Genomic DNA, 19,436 nt, shown 5'->3' with positions numbered 1-19,436 from the left:
TGTTCATGTGGGAATAAAGGTATGAGTATGAATGGGCCAAATCAGTTTTACTTCAGATTTAATTTTAAATAAAACCATCTTCACCTTCCATAAGAGCTTGCATAGAGCTCTGTTAAATTGTTGCTAAAATATTTCATCAGTATTACCTGCAGCTGAACCTGAGGCCTCCCGATATCCAACATTCAGAAGCTCAAAACTCAGTCTTAGTTGCAGACTTGCCTGGGAGTAAAAGTCTGCACATATCTGTATTTCTGCTCATAAAGTTCCCCAGACATGAGTGCTTTTACAGGACCTGTCCAGTTCTATGTCACATTTGTCTTATCTGTAGGGTTTGGTCCTGGAAAAGTACTCTGAACAGACTCCAGCAGAGGAGTCTGGGCTGGGACAACTTTAGCAAATCGTCTCATCACATGGCAGGATACCGTAAGTTTATATAGGATGTCTGGACCATTCCAGAAAGTGTTTGTGAATTTGAGCCTGATTTAGCCTTTACACATGCAGTCTGTTTGCCATTTTCATTACAGATCTATGACACCGGTGCAGCACACTGCTGAAACAAAAGACTTACCACTACACTTCTGGTGGAAACCTATGCTGCCACTGCTTCTGCTGAGTTCCCCAGTATTTAGACATACAAATAACATGTATCTAAAGCTGGCTTTGATAATAACAGTCTTTTATCCAACAGCCAAAGGGCTAAGCACCCACAGTGCTGCTCTCACAACTCTGCCAGAAAAGCATACCTTCTGAGCAAATGCTGTAGCATCCTGAATAGCACTCGCCTTTACATGATGTTTTCTCAGTCCCTGCTCTTGAAGCTGTGCCATTTTGTAGAACTACTTAAGTGATTTTTGACACAGAGTATGAAATCCACATTTCCACTTTCTCTGAGTTTCGTGACATCAAGCATTATTCCAGTGGTCACTTTCATGAGACAACAAATATTTAATTAAAACAACCTTAACGAGAGATGTATTACTTCCAATCCTCTCTGTCCCATCCAATAGAAGGAAACAAATTCAGTTATCTCACTTTCACAGCAGTGTATACTGAATTATTACTGAAATTACTGAATCATTGGATTAAAGATGGACTGTGTAGTAACATCATGGCCACTGCATAGGAAATGGGTAAACACGAAAGGCAATATAACAGCAATCATATTGCAAGACATTCCTCCTCCTCCTCCTCCCCCCCCCCACCTCCTTCCCCTCCCCCCATTTGGTATAAATCATTGTTGGCGTTTCCTCTTGTCTAGAATAGTCAGTTTTCCACTCCAGGTTTAATCCAGGTCCCACAGTTTCACTACTTCAGGTACCAAATCTACTCTAGCAAAGGTTTTTCAAATTTATTATATTATATATATATATATATTCCTGTATAACTTTTGTAGAACTCAGATCCATGGTTTTGCTAGCTAGCAGATGGCCAAAATTTTACACCTTCAGTGGAAGCTAAGATGGATCTACCACTGCCAGACAACCCAGTCTTGAGACTAATTAGTTCAGGCATCGCATCATGTTTATTCAGCTACAGTTCTGAACCACAGTCTGGTTGCTCTTTATAGATTAAGATACAGTACTATGCCACACAGGCATACAAACTTGTTTGAAGATAGCTTAAGTTTTCTCATATGTCACTGAATTTTTAAATCTAGACAGCCTTGCTGAGGCAATCAAATCCCAGAGACTGTGGTAGAAATCTTTTTATCAAATTCAATCTAGGCAAGTCCCCAGAGCATAAATTTTATCGCAACATGCTACCTAGCTGAAAAATAGCATATATCTCCTTCATCATAAGAAATCATCTTCAACCAGCATAAACAACAGTCCACCCTAACATAAAATCACTATAAAATTCAAATATGAAATCAATCATCAGTATTTATTTGTTTCAGAGAAAAGCTAATGATCAAACTTCTCCACTTAGACAAGGATTTGATTCCTAATCTGTAGAGTTCTGCCTACTCAGAAATCAACCTGAAAGATGTATAGAACTGCACAGAATTAACATGGACTAATTTTTAATTTTAAGGAGGCCATGATGATTAACAACTCTGAACTGCAGGTCTTTTGGGGAGAATGTTTTTTGTAATGAAAGCACATTTTGAGCAATCTCAAGCAAATTCAATTTTTGTTTCAAACAGTGGCATTAAAATTCAGGAATAAAGCTAAGAAAAGTCATAGTTTATACATATAGTTTGCATAATTAAGGCTTGTGGTACATAGAAGACCAGAATGATGACTCTCATGTAAGGTTTTTACATTTTTCCTTATTAAATGTGTCTAGCTTTCTCATAACTCTCTGCTGGTGGTCTGGTTATGTGACCACAAACTCATTTTATTCTCTTACTTCATTGCTGTGAATGCCAAAGAAAACTTGTCTGTAGGTCTTCTGGAATGCATATTACATTTACTGCTGGACTGAATAAGTTTTTTGGTAATTAAGTAGATCTCACAAATCTATATATACTCAGTATACCTGCCTTTGCAGCCAGAGGGAAAGTGAAGTGGATGGTGTGTAGCAAAAAAAAAACTGGAACGGTGTGCAGCAGCCAAAAGAAAACTGTATGTAACTGGAATGGGGGTAGGACAAGTGTTAGATATGGACAGAGTGGCAAAACATCAGCTAGGAGAGGGATTGATCCCAGAAAACAGAGTTCCCCTTGCTTTGAAAAATGTGCAAGTAGTACAGACAAACCTCGAACACATCTTAGATCATTCCAGCAAGTGTGTAAATGGTAAAATTTTAAAAACAGAAGAAACAGAGTAGTCAGAAATTTGTAAAAGGGCCAGAGAAAAGTTGAAGTCTAAAAATGATTAGCTGTGAGAGAAAGGAAAAAGTCTGCTTCAGCTTAATGTATGCAAGCATCCAAATGGAATGCAATATATAGAAAATAAAAAGTAATTATTGCCAATGTAGTGGAAGATAGTTACCATCCCCCCCTTTTTTTCCACACTCTTAAAAAAAAAGTTTGAAAACATGCAAAATTGCAAAAAAGAAGGAAAAAGGTAAAAAGTTAAAGATTGTTAATATAATAATGATTATCAGTAGCATACATTGGAATGTTGTGAGCATTATGAGCATAAAGTGTTCGCAAGAAAGGTTTTTTTTTTCTGATATAACAGTGGTGTAGATTTTTCAGGTGTATTATTGTGCTTTGTTTTTTGTTTGATTGGATTTGGATTGGTTTTGAGTGACCTCTGAGGACTGAAAACAGCAAGTATAACGTATAGAATAACTGCATGAAGATAAATACATTTCTATGACGATGGTTATTTGTAGGGAGAACTGTTCAATTCTTTGGATTATAGAGCAACATGTTCAAATATGGTAAAAAGTCTTCATAGGAGTTATCAGCAAGACATTTCTGGGTTTGGCAGTTGAGATTCTGGTAAGCTTATTTATGACATCCAGCTTCAATACACAGGGGAGCTGTTTTCCAGGGTCCTCTTTTTGAAAAGTGACTGTATTGAAAATCTTCACATGACTGAAGTTCCTTCTCCTGCACTGCCACCAGTGACAGAGGTTTTGCAATGGCTGTGCAGCACCATGAAGCTCAGAAAATCCATGACCTCTCTTTTTTTTTTTTCAATGGCTTCTATTCAGTGCTATTGCCTTAAGTGATTTTGGAGCTCCTCTTAAAGCACCCTGCTATAGACAAAGAATAGCTCAATTCAGTAAGTTTGATCTAGGGAAATATAGGAAATAACACAGGACAAAAACTGTCTTTAAGTCACTATGTTTGAGACTGTGGTTAGACAGTTGCATCAGGATTAAAAATAACTGCAGAATGCTGTGATACTGAGAAAAGATTTCAGGAAGGTATGTGATTTTTGAAAAGGCAGTCTTGCTAAATGTCTCCTCACATTTACAGCTCTAAAACTGGCAAGATTTTTTCTTAAAGCAGAAGCAAATGAATTCCCAGGTTTGATCATCCCTGTCACTGTTGCACTTTTGCAAATGACACTTCTGACAGCAGGCTCTCAACAAAATGTATTTTAGCACTTCCAGCCCCAGCATCTTTGTGCCTTAAATTTGTTGTGTAATTACCCATTTTATCACAAAAGTGAGAGTGGCACAGAGGTTTATTTTGTTTATAAATAAAAAAATAGAGAGAGAAGTAGAAAAAAAAAAAACCTGACATCAGTATTTTTAGGTTTCTCTTACTGTTTGTGCAAGACACAGCACCAAAGCTTATGGGCCTGATCTCAAGGGCTGCTGACAATTTCCTGTAGCTGGAGGAAATAGCTGTAGACCTATTTTTATGCCTTGAAAACAGAGTCAAACAGAGTCCTCAAAAGCACCTTATCCCAGCTGTCTGCATCCTGATCTCCTTTAATGCTTTTTGATTTGTCACCACTCAAGAAATGGCTTCTTGCTTTTGTGCTGAAAACCATTGAAAACGGGGCTTCCATTGGATGGCCTGACTGTGCTGACACTTCAGACGCAGTTGCCTCATGGACATGTTACATACAAACAAAACCACAAATTTTAAACTCTGTAATTGCTGAACAAAGTCACTCTCAGAGGGATTTTGAAGATGTCTATGACCTTTGCAGTGTGGGAAGGCTGTGCCGTCTCTCAGCTTCTCTCAGGCCTAAACCTCTCCGTGGCTGGAACACATGTGGGCCAGCTGCTTGTCCCTGAGAGCAGGAGCAAGTTTTGCATCCCCTTTCTATAAGGCTGGGTTAGCTATTTGTCTGAGGGACATCTTGGCATCAGCAAATAAACATCACTTTCAGGAAAGCCTGTGTGTACATAGTCTTAGCCGTTTACAGAAGAACAGGATGCTTCTGAATGAAATGCTAAATTTAGACAAACTTTTCATTCACCAAAAATTTCTGGTCAAATAAAATTTTTCTTGTTTCCCATCATTTTGAAATCTGTCCCTGTGAGCTTACAAAATGCTTAATGATTTTCTCTTTGAACATAACAGTACAAATATTTCAACCAGAAGTAAAAAAAAGGTAAGCAGCAAATTGGTATTTATTCTAATTTTTTTTTCCTTCAGCCAAGTTGCATCTTCACAGAATCATGGAACAGTTGAGATTGGAAAGGACCTCTGGAGAGCATCTGGTTCAACACCCCTGTTCAGGAAAGAATACCTAGAGCAGGATGCCCAGGACCACGTCCAGTCAGCTTTCTGTTGAACTCCAGGGTGTTCAGTAGTCTTTGAGCTAACTCCCATGTAACTGTGGGGACAATTAAATGTTTTTCTAAACATTTTTTCTGTATATCAGTAATAAGCCCAGGCACATACATGATTTGAAAAGCTAAGCTCTATGGTGCACAGCATGGAAGACATCATCCCTGAAGTTATAGTGGGGAAGAACTGCATGCAACCACTATAAACGTGTTGTGCTAACACTGCTATACAACCTTATTCTCTTTGTCTGCTCTCTGGACAAAGCACATCCTTGGTCCCCAGCCTTCTTTTAGGTGTCTACACAAGCATACAAATATATATATTTGTTGGAACTGGAAACAGAAAGTACCAGTGCTGTTCTGAAAGAAAATTTATTTTTTCATCCTGTTGAAGGTATCAATGGAGATTTTATGTTTTTTATATTTAGATTTCATATGAATGTAGTCTTTCTGGCTGCCGAATCAGGTCCAGTACACAGTAGGGCAAAATTAAGCACTTTCTACTTTCACAAGCTAACACTGATATAAACCAGTAAGGAAACATCTTCATTTCCTTTTTTGTGATTTATGCAAAGAAGCAGAAGTGTATTGGTATTTCCATATTTGAAGTCTGAGAGCACTGAAGTTACACAGCACTTTCCAAAATAATCATTATAGGGATATGCATTCCTCATTATAAATAAGCCACATAGAAAAGCAGATTTGTTCTAGACAGTATTTTAGAGCAAGATTCTATCAAATCAGTCTCCAAGAGAAGAAACTATAGCAGAAATTACAAATAATATTCCTCTGTCACTGCATGACTTCTTAAATAGTTTTATCCAAATATATATATAATTTGATCTCTCAGCAGCTGATGTGTCATTTCATTTCTGAACATTCAAGCCATCTGTATGTTAATGCCCCAGGCAGCAGCTGTAATTTCATTAGGCAAGAATTAATTCGGGTTTGCTGTCACTGATAGCTGGGAATAACTCTAAATAAAGTAAATGGGCAATCTGTCTTTTAATAAATATATTTGTGTGGTGAAGAGGGTAGAATTAAGCTGACAGATGACATGAAAAAATACACTGATTACTTTTGGCAAGAGCAAAACCTCTGCTACCCTATATATTCTTAGTTTAAAAGCTCTGGATGTTGCAAATAGTGACACTGCATCTTCTGTAACACGACTCCTTGGAGCAAGATTTCATGGATTTAGTGTCCACCTCTGCATATGAGGTGCAGATTTAGGCATAGGCATTTCATTGTGCCCATACAGTGAGGAGGAGAGGGCAACAGAGCACCTCTTCCCACCCCAGAAGTTTCTAAGAGGGTACCTAGCACAGGTTTGCTCATTGTAGCTCAAGACAGGGAGTGCAACAAGTTTTTCTTTACAGCTACACTGTGTTTTTGGCTAATGTGGCCATAGCTTCGTCAGATAACCATGCTTTTGGTCTCAGATAACCAAATTGTCATAGAAAACTTATTTCCTCCAGATTTTGCTCCCTTCCTCATCCTTATCAGCCATCATAATGGAGATTTGCTGATGTATTTTCAAAAATTAGGGAAATAAATTTCACTTCACTCAAGAAACCATACACTTTCACCATAATATTTCCCCATTATTAAATGTAATAAAAGATTACAGAAAGTTTTCTTCTTATGACATGTGGACATGATTTCAGCCCTTGAAGAAATGCTTCCTTGTTTGTAGTTTGGGATGCCAGACTTTTAGGAAAGCCATTGCATGCAGGGGAGTTTGTTTTCTGCTTTCATGCCTGTAATAGGAATTTAACACCTGAGAGTTAAAGACCCCCCATGAGGCAGACATTGCAAAGCAGGATGACATTTCTGAGAAAAAAAAAAAAAGATTCCCTCCATCTGGTTTCTTGACCTCTAAGTCCTATCCTGTAAACACATAAAATAAATGGTGCTGAAATACCCACACTGTATCACTGATTTCTCTTGCAGTGGGAGAATGGACATTTAGGCCCTTTATAATCTGATGCTGCTCAGAAAAGAGGGTCTAATATAAAGTTTAATCACTGGTAAAGCCTATAGTAAATATTTGCAATGCTTTTCAGCTCCCTTCTCACAGTTCTGTACAAGAGACCAAACTGTAGCAACTTCAGATTTCAAACTGATGCGCAGAAACACTGTCACTGAGATAAATTAAATGCTATGTGTGCCTAACATAGTGTCAACCAGGGTGAAGCTCCCTGTTCTAGAGAGAAATGACAAACTTGCAGCTTAGTCCTTTGATACATGAATGCCAGTATGCTTTCTGATGGACTTTGAAGGAAGACACCAACTGTCATGAGTTCAGTTTGCATTATCTTTGAGACCTGGCAACACTATTATCCTCAACATTTCACAGAGATGCTTCAGACCTTGAAGAAAGTACTCAGCACCTCCTTGGCTCACACCCACACGTTTCATGACAGATACACTGAGAAGACAGACATTTGCTACAAACATAAGTCCTTGACAGATGCATAATTAGCCATTTTCATTTCCCACAAATATGAGATTTCATGTGAACTCTGAGCTGGTAGAACAGTGAGTTTTAACTCTTTAATTATGACAGAGCAGGAGACATCCATGCTCTCTGCCCTCTGGTGATAGTTGCAGTAACAGCTGGAAGCCCCAGACAGTGCAGGAGCCTTATCCTAGTACAACCTATACAGATAGATGTCACAAAGCATATTCAAATAACTAAGGTCTTCAACCCCACACTTGAAAGCAGTTTGAAAACTTATATATCTGCCTTGTCATACTGAACTTAAGACTGTTTACCTAAAATATATGGAAATACATATGTGAATGACTCAGCCCTCTGATAGATATGTAGGTGGGAGAAAAATATCCTGAGTAAATAAGCCAAAAGGCTTAACAGTCAGATGCTATAGACAAGCCCATCCTCTAGGCCCTCATTCCTTTTGAAAAGCTGTCATCATTTATTACACTGGAGCACACAGAGCTCCATTTGAATGAGCATGGTCACCAGTATGGAGGAGGAATGACTGCTACCTGGCAGGGCAAAGCAATGGTGTCATAATTATCAGTCATCAGGAATGAAGCAGTAAATGGAAAAGAGAAGGGTGGCACGAAGGCTTTCTATACTGTTTGTTTCAGACACATACAGGACTCTGTCAGCACATCAGTTTTTGGTATGCCCAGATTGCATTGTCGCATACATGGCCTGAAAGTCCCTTAGGCTTAAGCTATGTTGAGTGTATTTCTTTCAGTAAACTTATCAGTAAATATTCATTTCTCACTGCATTTTTTACAAGTCTTCCCAAATACAAGGAATTTTCTTGAAAATGTTTACAAATAATAAATATCTGGGACAGATCCAGACAGAGACTTTCTTTGTACTGTCAGAATTGTTTAGCCAATTCATCCACACTGGATGAATTGTAGCTCACTATGGTGTAGGTTTCAGATAGTTACTCTTGTTTTTGCAAGATATTCATCCTTCTGTTCCTCTGGCCTGACCTTGTCTTCTCCATACTTAGTCTTAGAAGGAGTTTCTCCACTTTTAAAACATTTTTTCTTCCTTGGTTACAGGTGCAATTGACACTGGTAGAGTTTGTTTCCCTGGTTCAGCCTTGGGGCTCATTTTAGGGCTTGGAGGGGCCACTGGGCCAGTCTCAGGGGTTGAAGTGGCTGCAGGGTCTGTCCCTGAGGTTATGTTGGCACTGAGTGCAGCTCAGTAAGCATAGGCCAAGCCTCAGCACATTGCAGCAACTCGTGTATGTCAGGTACTGCCAGAGCAATGAAACCAATGAGACACCTTTTTCAAGCACTCTGCCATTTTTTTCAGATTTCTCAGTTGTTCAGGGGTGAATTTCCAAAGCACTGGAGGTGCCCACTGCTCTAGATGCTTACCCATGTCCTCCCACTCCGCCTGCCACTCATAACTATCCTGACTCAGGACAGATCTCTGGAGGACATCCTTAAGAATCACTTTAAACTTAAACAAAACCTGAAGTGCAATCAGGAGACATAACAATAAGACCATGCTGGTCTGAACATCCCAAGATATTTGAAGGTTTGGAAAGCTACCATAACTTACCTAGAGAAGAAAGGAAGAGTGAACAAGCTGGAACAAAATAGATTCCCCTGACCCCATCTCAGAAACTCTTATTACATCTCTCATACTTTTTCTTAAAGGAGCCAATATATGGAGGTGTCAGGGGAATCTGTCCAACAATAATTTTTTCTTTAAAGTGATCTTGAAACTCTAACTTCTAGTAATATAAGTGCTTTTGACTTGTATATTGTGGAAACAGCATTTCTTTTAATGTACAGCATATTCTCACAGTTTTCACTTAGCAAAAGTAATGATAATGCCAGCTGTATCTATCCAAATCTGTCTCTACTTACCACAAGGCAAAATTTGAATTCACATTAAGACACATTTTTCATGCAGCCTATTATTCAATCTTAACAAATACTTAAGAACAATCTTCAAAGTACAGGTTACCAAAAACTCCAATTGAAGTGCTTATGGATTTTTTTTATTTTTTTTTTTTTAATAGGTGGGAAGGGAGCTTAGAATCATTATAAGTAACTTCACTGAAAACAGACAAGGGGAAGGCAGTACTTTAATTGCTCAACATTAAACAACTGCAGAACCCAGGAACACTCACCTGCCAGCTTCTGAACTTGAGTCACTTCAAAACTGCTTCCCAGTGAAGTAGTACCACCAGGGTTTTACTGTACTGAGAAGACACCACCAACAGAATTAGCTCATAGAGCCTCTAAAACTCTTTCACAGAAACAGTGGAAAACACAGAGACAAAGCAGCCTACTGAGGAACACTGAGTCTATTTCACCATGATGATAGAAAAGCACCCTAGGTAACCTGAGCCCCAAACTCCCCTAGAGAGACAATTCCTCCCCATGCCTCCTCATGATTCCTATATAGCAAAGGTCATATGATCCACAGCTGACAGATTTCACTTAATAAGGGTGGAGCCAACAGACCTTGTGGAATAGGTTCATCTACCTGGCTTCAATGATTTAAGGTCAATTGCTCCTTATTGCTAAGAGAAATAACCTGACAAGGGGCTTAGCGGTTAGAGGTGACCTAATGAATTAACTACAAAAGGTGCACATGTAACAGAAAAGGTATTTCTGTTAGTCATTCTGTGAGGAAAATTTGTACAGAGTCTATTAAAAACAAAACACAACAAAACAAAAGCAAAGACTTTACATGCAACATTGCTATCATAGATTTTCATCTCTCTGGTCATGACAGATAAAGAATATAGCAATCAGAAGTAGTTTTCTTGACATTAATGTTATTTAAATTTGCTTTTCTGAGATCTCTTCTTTGAGGCTTGGAATATACTTGGCATTCATATCCTACAGAACTACAGACTTTTATTTAAAGGAAAATTAAGCAAACACTGAGACACAATTATGAAACTATTGGAAAAAGTATTATATTCAGTAATCCTTTCATTAATTCTGTAATGAGAAAAAAATATCTGAAAGATTAGGTACCTATTCTGTGGGAACAGGATACCCATCCACTCATATAAATCACTAAATTCGATCGTGGGATAGATTTAACTGAGGCATAAACTAGGAAAAGCAGAAGTAAATAGCAAATTACTGCAAAAATGGTTCATTCTAGGCCAATTGTGTGAAAATAATGACTCATCAATTTGGCACCCTGTTTAAGTGTTTTGCCATTCTTCTGATGTGGGGAGTCTATCATCAAACACACTAAAATCCAGTTAGCTGCTGAAGCACCTGAAAAGCCAGACTGGAGATCGACTACGTCCTCATCAGTATTTCATCTGCAAGAGATGGAACTGTGGGGTGATCTTTACCTCCAAAAATTAACATTCTGTTTTATGCTCTGTACCAGTTAACCTCATCTTTAATTTCCTCACGGGAGAGTAATTAGCATTTCCATGAATTTGACAAGCATTGTCTATTTCCATCTCTCATACTGCTTCTGGATTATTTCTATTATAAGAGACCACAGGAAGGTATAGCTAGGACAGACTTCAAGACACACTGTAGTTCAGTCCTCTCTGAAACCCTTCTGCTCTCCCTTCTTGCCAGAACCTACAGGGTAACTTGGTTGTTACTCTTAGGATCTAAAGAAGATCCTAAAATGGTATTAGCACAGTGGTTAGTTTTCTTTGTACTTTGTACTTTGCCTGGCATGTTTGTTCCAGAAGAGCAACCCAGAGAAAAAAGGGGGAATAAGACTGCATCCAACCATTTCTCTGCCTTCTGCAATGGCTCCAGACTAAACTTATTATTCAGACCATAGCATCATATTCTCTGGTGGCTTCTGTTCTTGCATGGCTTCTAGGCAACTTTTAGTGTTAAAAGAAGAAAGTTGTGTTGTTTGTAACAAGCTGACAGAGTATTTACAGGAATGTACGGTGATACTGTAGTCACTATTTCTACTTCGAGAAAGAGAGGCCACATCCTCAGTTAGTACATTAATCATTGGGTCTTCGTTACCTTTTTTGATGTTAGGATGCTTTTATAAATTAGGTCTTGCCAAAATGCAGCATCAACATTATCAAAGAAACTAAACCATAAGAGATGGCAGCACGAGCTACCTCAGTAGTTGAAATGAAAGTATATATCATTCACTTTTAAAGAAATGAGCATTACAATTTGTAAGTCGTTCTGTTTTGAAAGAAGAAAAAAAAATCTTAGTTGGATATAAAATTATTGTTTGTGGAAAAACTAGCATTAAAACCTAGCATTCGTGCCTATCACAGAAACATTTCTCCATGTCTTTCAGTAATCTGAAATTTAAACTTGTTAAATAGGTGAGAAAATTTATCCTTCCATGGTTTTGATAAGCTTCTCTACCTCGTGTGTATTTGGAAAGAATGTATTCGATTCTTTTAGTGTTAAAAACTGATTCAAAAATAAATGTTCTCTGTAAACCATACTGATCTTTCTGTAGAGATGTTCTGCTATCTTGTTAGGCTTCATATGTCAAAAAATGAGGAAGTTTTGTATATTAAAGTACAAAATGACTTGTACTGCTTCTTAATGCACTGTGTTCTACAAAGTCTCATGCATCTAGCATCCAATCAATGTGTGTGGTGAACTCAATAATTTGAGGCCTTCTTTGATAACTCTCCTTGCTGCATAAACACTCTAAGTTTATGTTTTGTAATCATCAACTGTCTCAGATTTTTCTACTTTTCTACTTTTTTTTTTTTTTTTTGTATTATTATTGGCAGGAAAATTAAATCTAGAGAGGGAGAAGGAAGTGTATAAGACACAAGGACTTCTGAAAGCTTAATTTAGATCAATAGATAGGAATTTCAAGTATTGACCTCTTAGTGTTTCCCTCAGAAAATGAACGTAGTGGTGTTTATTGTTATTTATTATTATGTTTATGTATCGGCAGTAAGAGAACTTACTGTTCTGATACACATAGCTAACAATCTTAGCAACATGGTTGCAGTCCCTTAAAAGATTAACATAGCTGTTTGAGTACAATTCTTACACATATATGAACATTTTCCTCTCCAATTTCCAACCTGGAATGCAGCATTTTTCATCATACTCTTAGATCAGGATTCTGGTTCTAACAATGGTTCCTAATGCAAATTTCCAGAGAAGAGAGAAGCAAACCAGTCCTGTCTGTTTTGAATGAGACGGAGATAACAAACAAATGTAAATGAAGAAAATAAACCTGTAGGATTTTTTTCAAATAATTGTCATTTTCCAAAAGCTTTAAATTGGTTGAATCCTTGAAAGTTAATTAATGTAAACTCAGGTTGCATCACTTAATTTGAAGCAGTAAGATAGACTTGCATCATTGCAGAGCCTCAGTCACAGTTTAAATTGGCATTGCCTCTAACTTCACAAGAACGAAAGAGGGAAAAGCATATCTTTCTACCTTGTTTCTGGCTTATGTCAATGAATGTCACAGAAAGGAATTTTTCCTTTTGGCAGTTACTCCTGGATGGCACAATGCCAGCACAAGGCAAAAACCTTGCAAATAGTTTTGTATGCCTTTGGGTGTGGGTGAGTTATGCTAACACAAGCTATACGCAGCGCAGTTGTAGGTAGATGTTTCCATACTGTGTTCACAGTAAGGAGTCAGAAGAGAGCTTTTGTAGGAAGAAAATTTATTTTAGGAGGTTCCTTAAAATTATTTTTCCCTTTTTCTCTTTCAAATAATCAAATCTATCTTGGCTGCAAGATGTTTGCAGATACACAGAACAAACATCTCCCTCAAATCCAGCCAGCTACAGATCAGTTCTGTCCATCCCTAAAAGAGTTTTCAGAAAACTTTACAGACCTAGGAATAAAAGGGATTTTTTATTAGTGAGACCATTACCTCTAGCTTTACTTGGTTATTTTCTTGTTGCTTGTTGAATGCATTAATGCCTTTTTTTTTTTTAAGACTAATTTCAATAGCACCTTCTATATATGCTTCTCACTGTGGGTAATGCAGGGTTTGGGAAGACACCAGTCATAACGTTTTGAATCCTCTACTCCAGTTAAAGTAAAATATACACCGGGAGAAGGGCTTTCACAGTCCAGACTGAGAACAGTTTCTTCAATAGCTCTAATTTGATGTGTTCTGTTGTTAACTATACAACAGCTATAACTATTGAGAATGCACCTAGATGTACCTTAACTTCAGCAGATTCCAGTATAGTAACAAAAGAAATGGGCTAGTTCCTGCTTCTTCCTGCACCAAAATACGGGGTTGTTACTACACTCTAGTCCATACACATATCTTGTTCTTTAAGAATATCTGCATCCCTGGTCATTTTTCCTTCATGCAAAAGTTCCCTTGCCACTAAAAAAAAACAGCCCTGAAACCACAGAGGAGCAAAGCCATCACTTTCATTCTTCCTGTAAATTCCCACTTCAGCTCCTCTTCTTCCTTGCCTGTTTTCTTCTTCATCAGTGAAGAATATGCTCCCTACAGATTAAATTGGCCTAGACGATCTGAAGCTGATATGACAATTTAGTTCCATATTTGTGCTTTTTGATGAAAGAATTATATCTTGTCCTTCTGGAAACTGTATAGAAAAAGGGGAAATCCTGTCACCATCTTCAAGTTCAAGCTCTGGATGTTCAACCTGAACTTTCTGAAGAGTTTACTTAAAGAGAATTTGTCTTCCTACCCACCTGTACAAACCAGTGTCTCAGCTATCAGGGGTAAGCATCCTTCTGTGCAAGGAAGACGATATAATGAATACATACCTCATGCAACCCTGTGGTCCCAGTATTGTTATGAAAATGAGTAGAGGAAAGCCAAACAGAGCAGTTGCAGGAAACTTCTTTTGTTCTTCAAGTATGCCTAAATTAAAAATTTAAAAAAAAAAAAAAAAAAAAAAAAAAGAAAAAAAATGTTGTGTAAGATTATTTTTTTTCCAGGGGAAGATTTTGAAAGATTGTGAAACAATCCATTTATAGCACCTAAAATTTCCTTTAAAGAGGCCCCTGCATTTATCTGTGTACTATGTAAATTTGGAGATTCCTGTGGTGCTACGTGCAAAGGAGATAGTAGTTTTGTGGATGTGTGTGTGGACAGAATGTAGAAAACAAAGCTGTGGTGATTTATTAAATATTTTCTGGGCATGTAAGAGTCTCTTCCCTCCCTTTCTCTCCTTCCTCTGGCCAGGCAAAGGTCAGGAGAAAAACGGGAATGATGTGGAAGAAGGAATTGCATCAGTAGTGTCTGGGTCTCCAAGCAAATGCAGAGACCTCAAGGTTTTTTTCAAAAGCACAAAGCAAAGGCAAAATCTCTTCAGATACGCTCCCTCAGCACCCTCCACACAAAGGCAGTGAGGGGGAGTGTTGTTCAGTCATGGTTTACCAGGCAGGAAGGGCACTCAGTGGGAAAGAAATGTATTTGTTTCCAAATCTACTAATACCAAAAGCACCGTTTTGCTATGGAGACACAGAGGCCATATCCCTCCCACACACAGTTTACCCAGATACTTGTTCATATGCATACATGCTTACCTCTGTCCTGGAATATTATTGAAAGAAGATGAAAAAGAAAAGGCAGCAAAACAAGACCCAGTACTCAGCAAAGCACTGATGGTTTAATGTTCAGGTGATCAGGCCTCAAAGTAAAATTGGTGAGATGAACAGCATTCTGCAAGGCACATCCAAAAGATTTTAGTGAAAACTTTTAATTGATTTTAATTTTGATTTTAAATCAAAAAAGCATACGGTCCTTGGTATAAAAACAAGCAGCAGACAGTGACCTTAATTTTGAGATATGAGAAATAATAAATAAATAAATAAATAAACAAATAAATACAAGCTGTAGGTAATCTTCAATTTTGCCTTGTGACAATTCACCAAGAAGCACAGCATGTTGTTTTCCCACACTACCAAGCAGTCCCTAGCACATTTCTGGCACTGGAAGGACACAAAGTACTGTGGACAAGAAGCTGTGCTGAGGTGTCAAGCTTTCAATGATGGTCATTTTCCATACAGCCCCTTCAGTGAATCCAGGGAGCCTACATCATTACATTCTCAGTTTGATAGGATATTTGACATCATCCCTGCTTTATTGATATGCTGCATGTACTCCCACACTTAGAAGTTCTCCTTGGATGTCAGTTTGAAGACAAGTGGAAAGCTCATCAATGGTCCAAAAATGATTCTTGTGGGCCATTATTGTTTACATTGGACTGTCCACTCCAGGGGTTATTTTGGAATGTGCTTGCATTGAGGTTTAGGGTTTAAGGTTTTTCAGAAGAGAAACCCAAGTTTATATTTACATACAAAATATTCTTTTATAGAAGAAAGGTCAGAACCATTTGTTTTGCTTGTTTAGCCAAGACACACTGAACATTGTTATATGTTCAGTTCTTCATATTTTTATTTAAGACTTCAGCCTAAAACGTATGGTATGGGCCACTGAGATAATTCATTTTTATTTTTCCTCTTTTTCCCCTCTCTTCCCCTCCCCCCCCCCAAAAAAAATAGTGAAAAGTGTATTGTCTTGAGGAATGACATCTCAAGGAAATGACAGAATAATATAATATAGCCCCAGCTACCCACAGTTGTTTTGGAACAGAAAACTCTGGAAAACAGTGAAAGCAAGGATCAAACTAGTTTTTCTCAGGAAAAATACATTATTTAAAATACCATGCAAATATTTGCAACATTTGAAATTCTAATATAATTTGCCCTGAGGTCTTATACATGTATGTCCCACTTCTTCACCAGGAAGTGACCTGTTTAACCCATGGACAGGAGTGGTGATTATAGTTCTCTTGGTAAGTAGCAAACAGGTCACTGGGTCATGATTTAATAGATTTCTGGTCTTCCAGCAATCTGGATTTCCAGCAATCAAAATGACACAAATAGTCCTAAGACTCATTGCTAAGTAATTACAGAAAACTTATTTATTAAATAACATCTCTACTTGAAACTAAAGGTTTCAAAATCATATTCAAGAGAATAAAACTTAGAAAATGTGCAAGTTAAAACCACTATACTGCAGCTTCTCTCACCATTTCTGGCAGTGCACAGGAATGAAATCCCAAACAAATAAAAAGGAACACAATATCTCTGCTATCCACTTTGCAGCTCAAGAGCAAGAGGCATACAATGCTCATGTTTGCTGTACTTCCACAGTATGAGGGATATTTCTCACTTCAGCATTTTTTGAAGACATAGCTAGGTGAAATGTACTAAAGCCCTGAAAAGCTCTGCGTGAGGTTGTTCTCACCTATACTGAAAAAAAGAAAAAATATACTGAGCAAAAGAAAAAAAAAGTGGGAAGGGAGTAAAAAGGAGAATGAAATGTCCTTTCTTTCTGCATCTGCCTCTACTTGAAGACAGAAAATGACTTGGCCAGACAGAGGGTCAGGGTCAGTCTATGCTTTTATTTTGACACAAAACACCATGGTCCATTTAAACTTAAGGGAAGGACATTGCCTTCAAATGGATTTTTAGCACAGACCACAGAGAGGCTATTCTGTATTTTAAATTAACAGGGACGTGCCTTCTAAATTTTGCTCTGAACGGGATCTGGTTTTGGTGGGGAAAAGAGGTTTGTTGCTCCCTCAACATGACTTATGAAACATTAAAATAAACAATAAGGCTTTGTCTGAAGAGAGAGCTTTGACAGCCAGTATGCAGGACTCCGATATTATGCACTTTCCATTCCAACTGAACAGTCGTTGTATTCTGAGAAACCATGGCAGACTAGTGGATGAAATCCTTATTTGCACAATTATGCACTTATTGGAGTGGCCTTTCCCATAGTGCTTTCACAGTGGGTTTAAATCCATGCCAGTCGTGTTTACTCCTGTCTTCTATCCTGATGTGAACATTTTTCACCCTTTGAGTAACAAGGGATCTTGTGTGTGAAAATGTTATCTCATTATACCTTACAAAGAGTCTCTAATTCAGAGAGATTACATTGTCATTAATTGCTGTAATCGTAGCTTCTGTGTGTATGCTCACTCCAAGGAATGCTCTCAAAATTTTATGTCATAGCTTTTCTTTGTTCAAGTTACCAAAAAACTCCTTAGGAAAACATTTACAGTATAAAAACTGTAGCTTTATAAAAAGCTCTATAAAAACCCTAGCCCTTTTGATACAAAGAGAGACAATTTAGATGATCAGGAATAAGTTTTACGAGACCTCTGTCTCTGTCTTTGGCTTTGAATACTCAAATCTCTGACATTGGTGAGATACATCAGGCTTTAAAAAGCTGGAAAGCAGAATCAGACCTTCTGGGTCTTCATGGACTTGATATTGAACCAAGGACATCTCAGTATTCTCCTAGAAAAGAAAGAAGTATAAAATTTCTGGTTTATTTCTAGTTTGTGTGCTTACAAGGAGGCTGAACAATGTGGAGACTCCCTTGGAGTTTGTTTCCAGATTTCATGACTCACTAATGGTGACTTTTTCATTTTGTTTTCCAAACTATCTCATTGTTTACTTCCAAAATTTCCATTGACTTCAGAGGAAGTCGGATGGCGCCAGTGAGGTTCTTATAGTTTAAGAAAGCCATCCAAATTTGTCACTAACTTGAAAAATTTGGTTTGAGAAGTCCTTTTATATGTGGGTTAATTGCTGTGGTAATGAATACAGCCACTTTTATGTACCAAGATATTTTAGCTTCTCTTCATATTGTAATTATATGTATTATCTTACATCATTAATTAAGTTCAAATGCTCTCTTAACCCTGTCATTAATAACTGTAAAAAAAAAAAAAAAAAAAAAAAAAGTCCAGATTGAAACTAAAGAAAAAAATCCACTGTAAAGACCACTTGTAAGAGCATGATCTGTTTTTTTGTTGATTTTTTTTTTTTTTTTTTACTGCTGGCTTTCAGATACTGCCTCAGGGACTTCATTTGGGTGGTCAAGTAATTCTGCCTGATGAGTAATAAACAAATAATTCTACACCCAATTCTGTTTTATTCCCACTGAGTAGTAGTTCCTTATGCAAGTAGTTCCACTTCAGAGTTTAGGCATGCAGTTAATCCTAGCTATTTATATGGCTAGATACCACTCCCTGAAACAAAGGATACAGTAACAGACCATATGTAAAAAAGTAGAAAATTGTCCAATAAAATGTAAAAAGTCCCATGCAGAAAAGATAGACGTTATATTCATGACTCAGGCACCAAAGTAATTAAAATTTTGGTTAAAAATAAAACTTCTCAACATAATATCTTAATGCTTTTTTCTTCCCAGATATGAAGAGCATTCAAAAAAATCACATACTTATTTTTTTAGTAATAAGTATTTTTTTTAATTGGTGGATTATCACTGCTGCTTTGATCTTTTACACAGTCGTGTTAATGTTAACAAGAGCTTTTTTGATATCAAGAATAATTCACTGAATGTTAGGTGTTGCTTTATATTGTCTTTGGCAGTAGATACTTAGTAATATTAACCAGCTCTGCTTTATTTTTTTTCTGGCAAAAAATCACTTATCAAAAACCAGTCGTTTTACATTTGCTACTAGTGCCAACCATAGGAACCATATACGGAGTTTTGGGATACAGTGGTATTGCTGCAACTGAGTATCTCAAAGACCTGTTGGTTTTTGCAACCTCAACAGAAAAAGAATAAATGATTATTTTTTTTTAATATGTTTTTTTCTATTATATATTTTTTAATTTTTAGCTACAGTGCCTTCTGGCCACTCACTCCAAAACACTTCACTGGAAAATCTAGAAAGAATTCCTTTATTAGTGGCTTAACTGAAAACAGAGTTTGGCAGCTAATCTTCTAAACATCTAAACATCAGAAACTATCCTACTCCTCCTCTGGAGGAAAACATATGCTGCTCTCCAGAGAGCAA

General features: G+C 37.4%; 1 long non-coding RNA gene across 7 annotated transcripts in view; it reads right to left on the bottom strand.

The window, feature by feature from the left end:
- LOC110351880 (uncharacterized) overlaps positions 1-10,283 on the bottom strand; it is a 33,204-nt gene extending 22,921 nt beyond the window's left edge. For 2 of the 7 annotated variants that reach the window (XR_011806982.1, XR_002399899.4), the window contains exon 1: positions 9,786-10,261. This is a non-coding gene — a long non-coding RNA (uncharacterized lncRNA). Of the gene's footprint in view, positions 1-3,201; positions 3,655-9,785 lie in introns of those variants that run through there. The other 5 variants (XR_002399900.4, XR_011806985.1, XR_011806984.1 and 2 more) reach the window with 5 other exon arrangements.
- Positions 10,284-19,436: the final 9,153 nt, after the last annotated feature.

Source organism: Anas platyrhynchos, chromosome 2 (assembly GCF_047663525.1).
Source record: "Anas platyrhynchos isolate ZD024472 breed Pekin duck chromosome 2, IASCAAS_PekinDuck_T2T, whole genome shotgun sequence".
Classification (NCBI taxonomy): domain Eukaryota; kingdom Metazoa; phylum Chordata; class Aves; order Anseriformes; family Anatidae; genus Anas; species Anas platyrhynchos.
The sequence above is the reverse complement of the archived record's forward strand: the minus strand, read 5'-3'. Positions and strand labels throughout refer to the sequence as shown.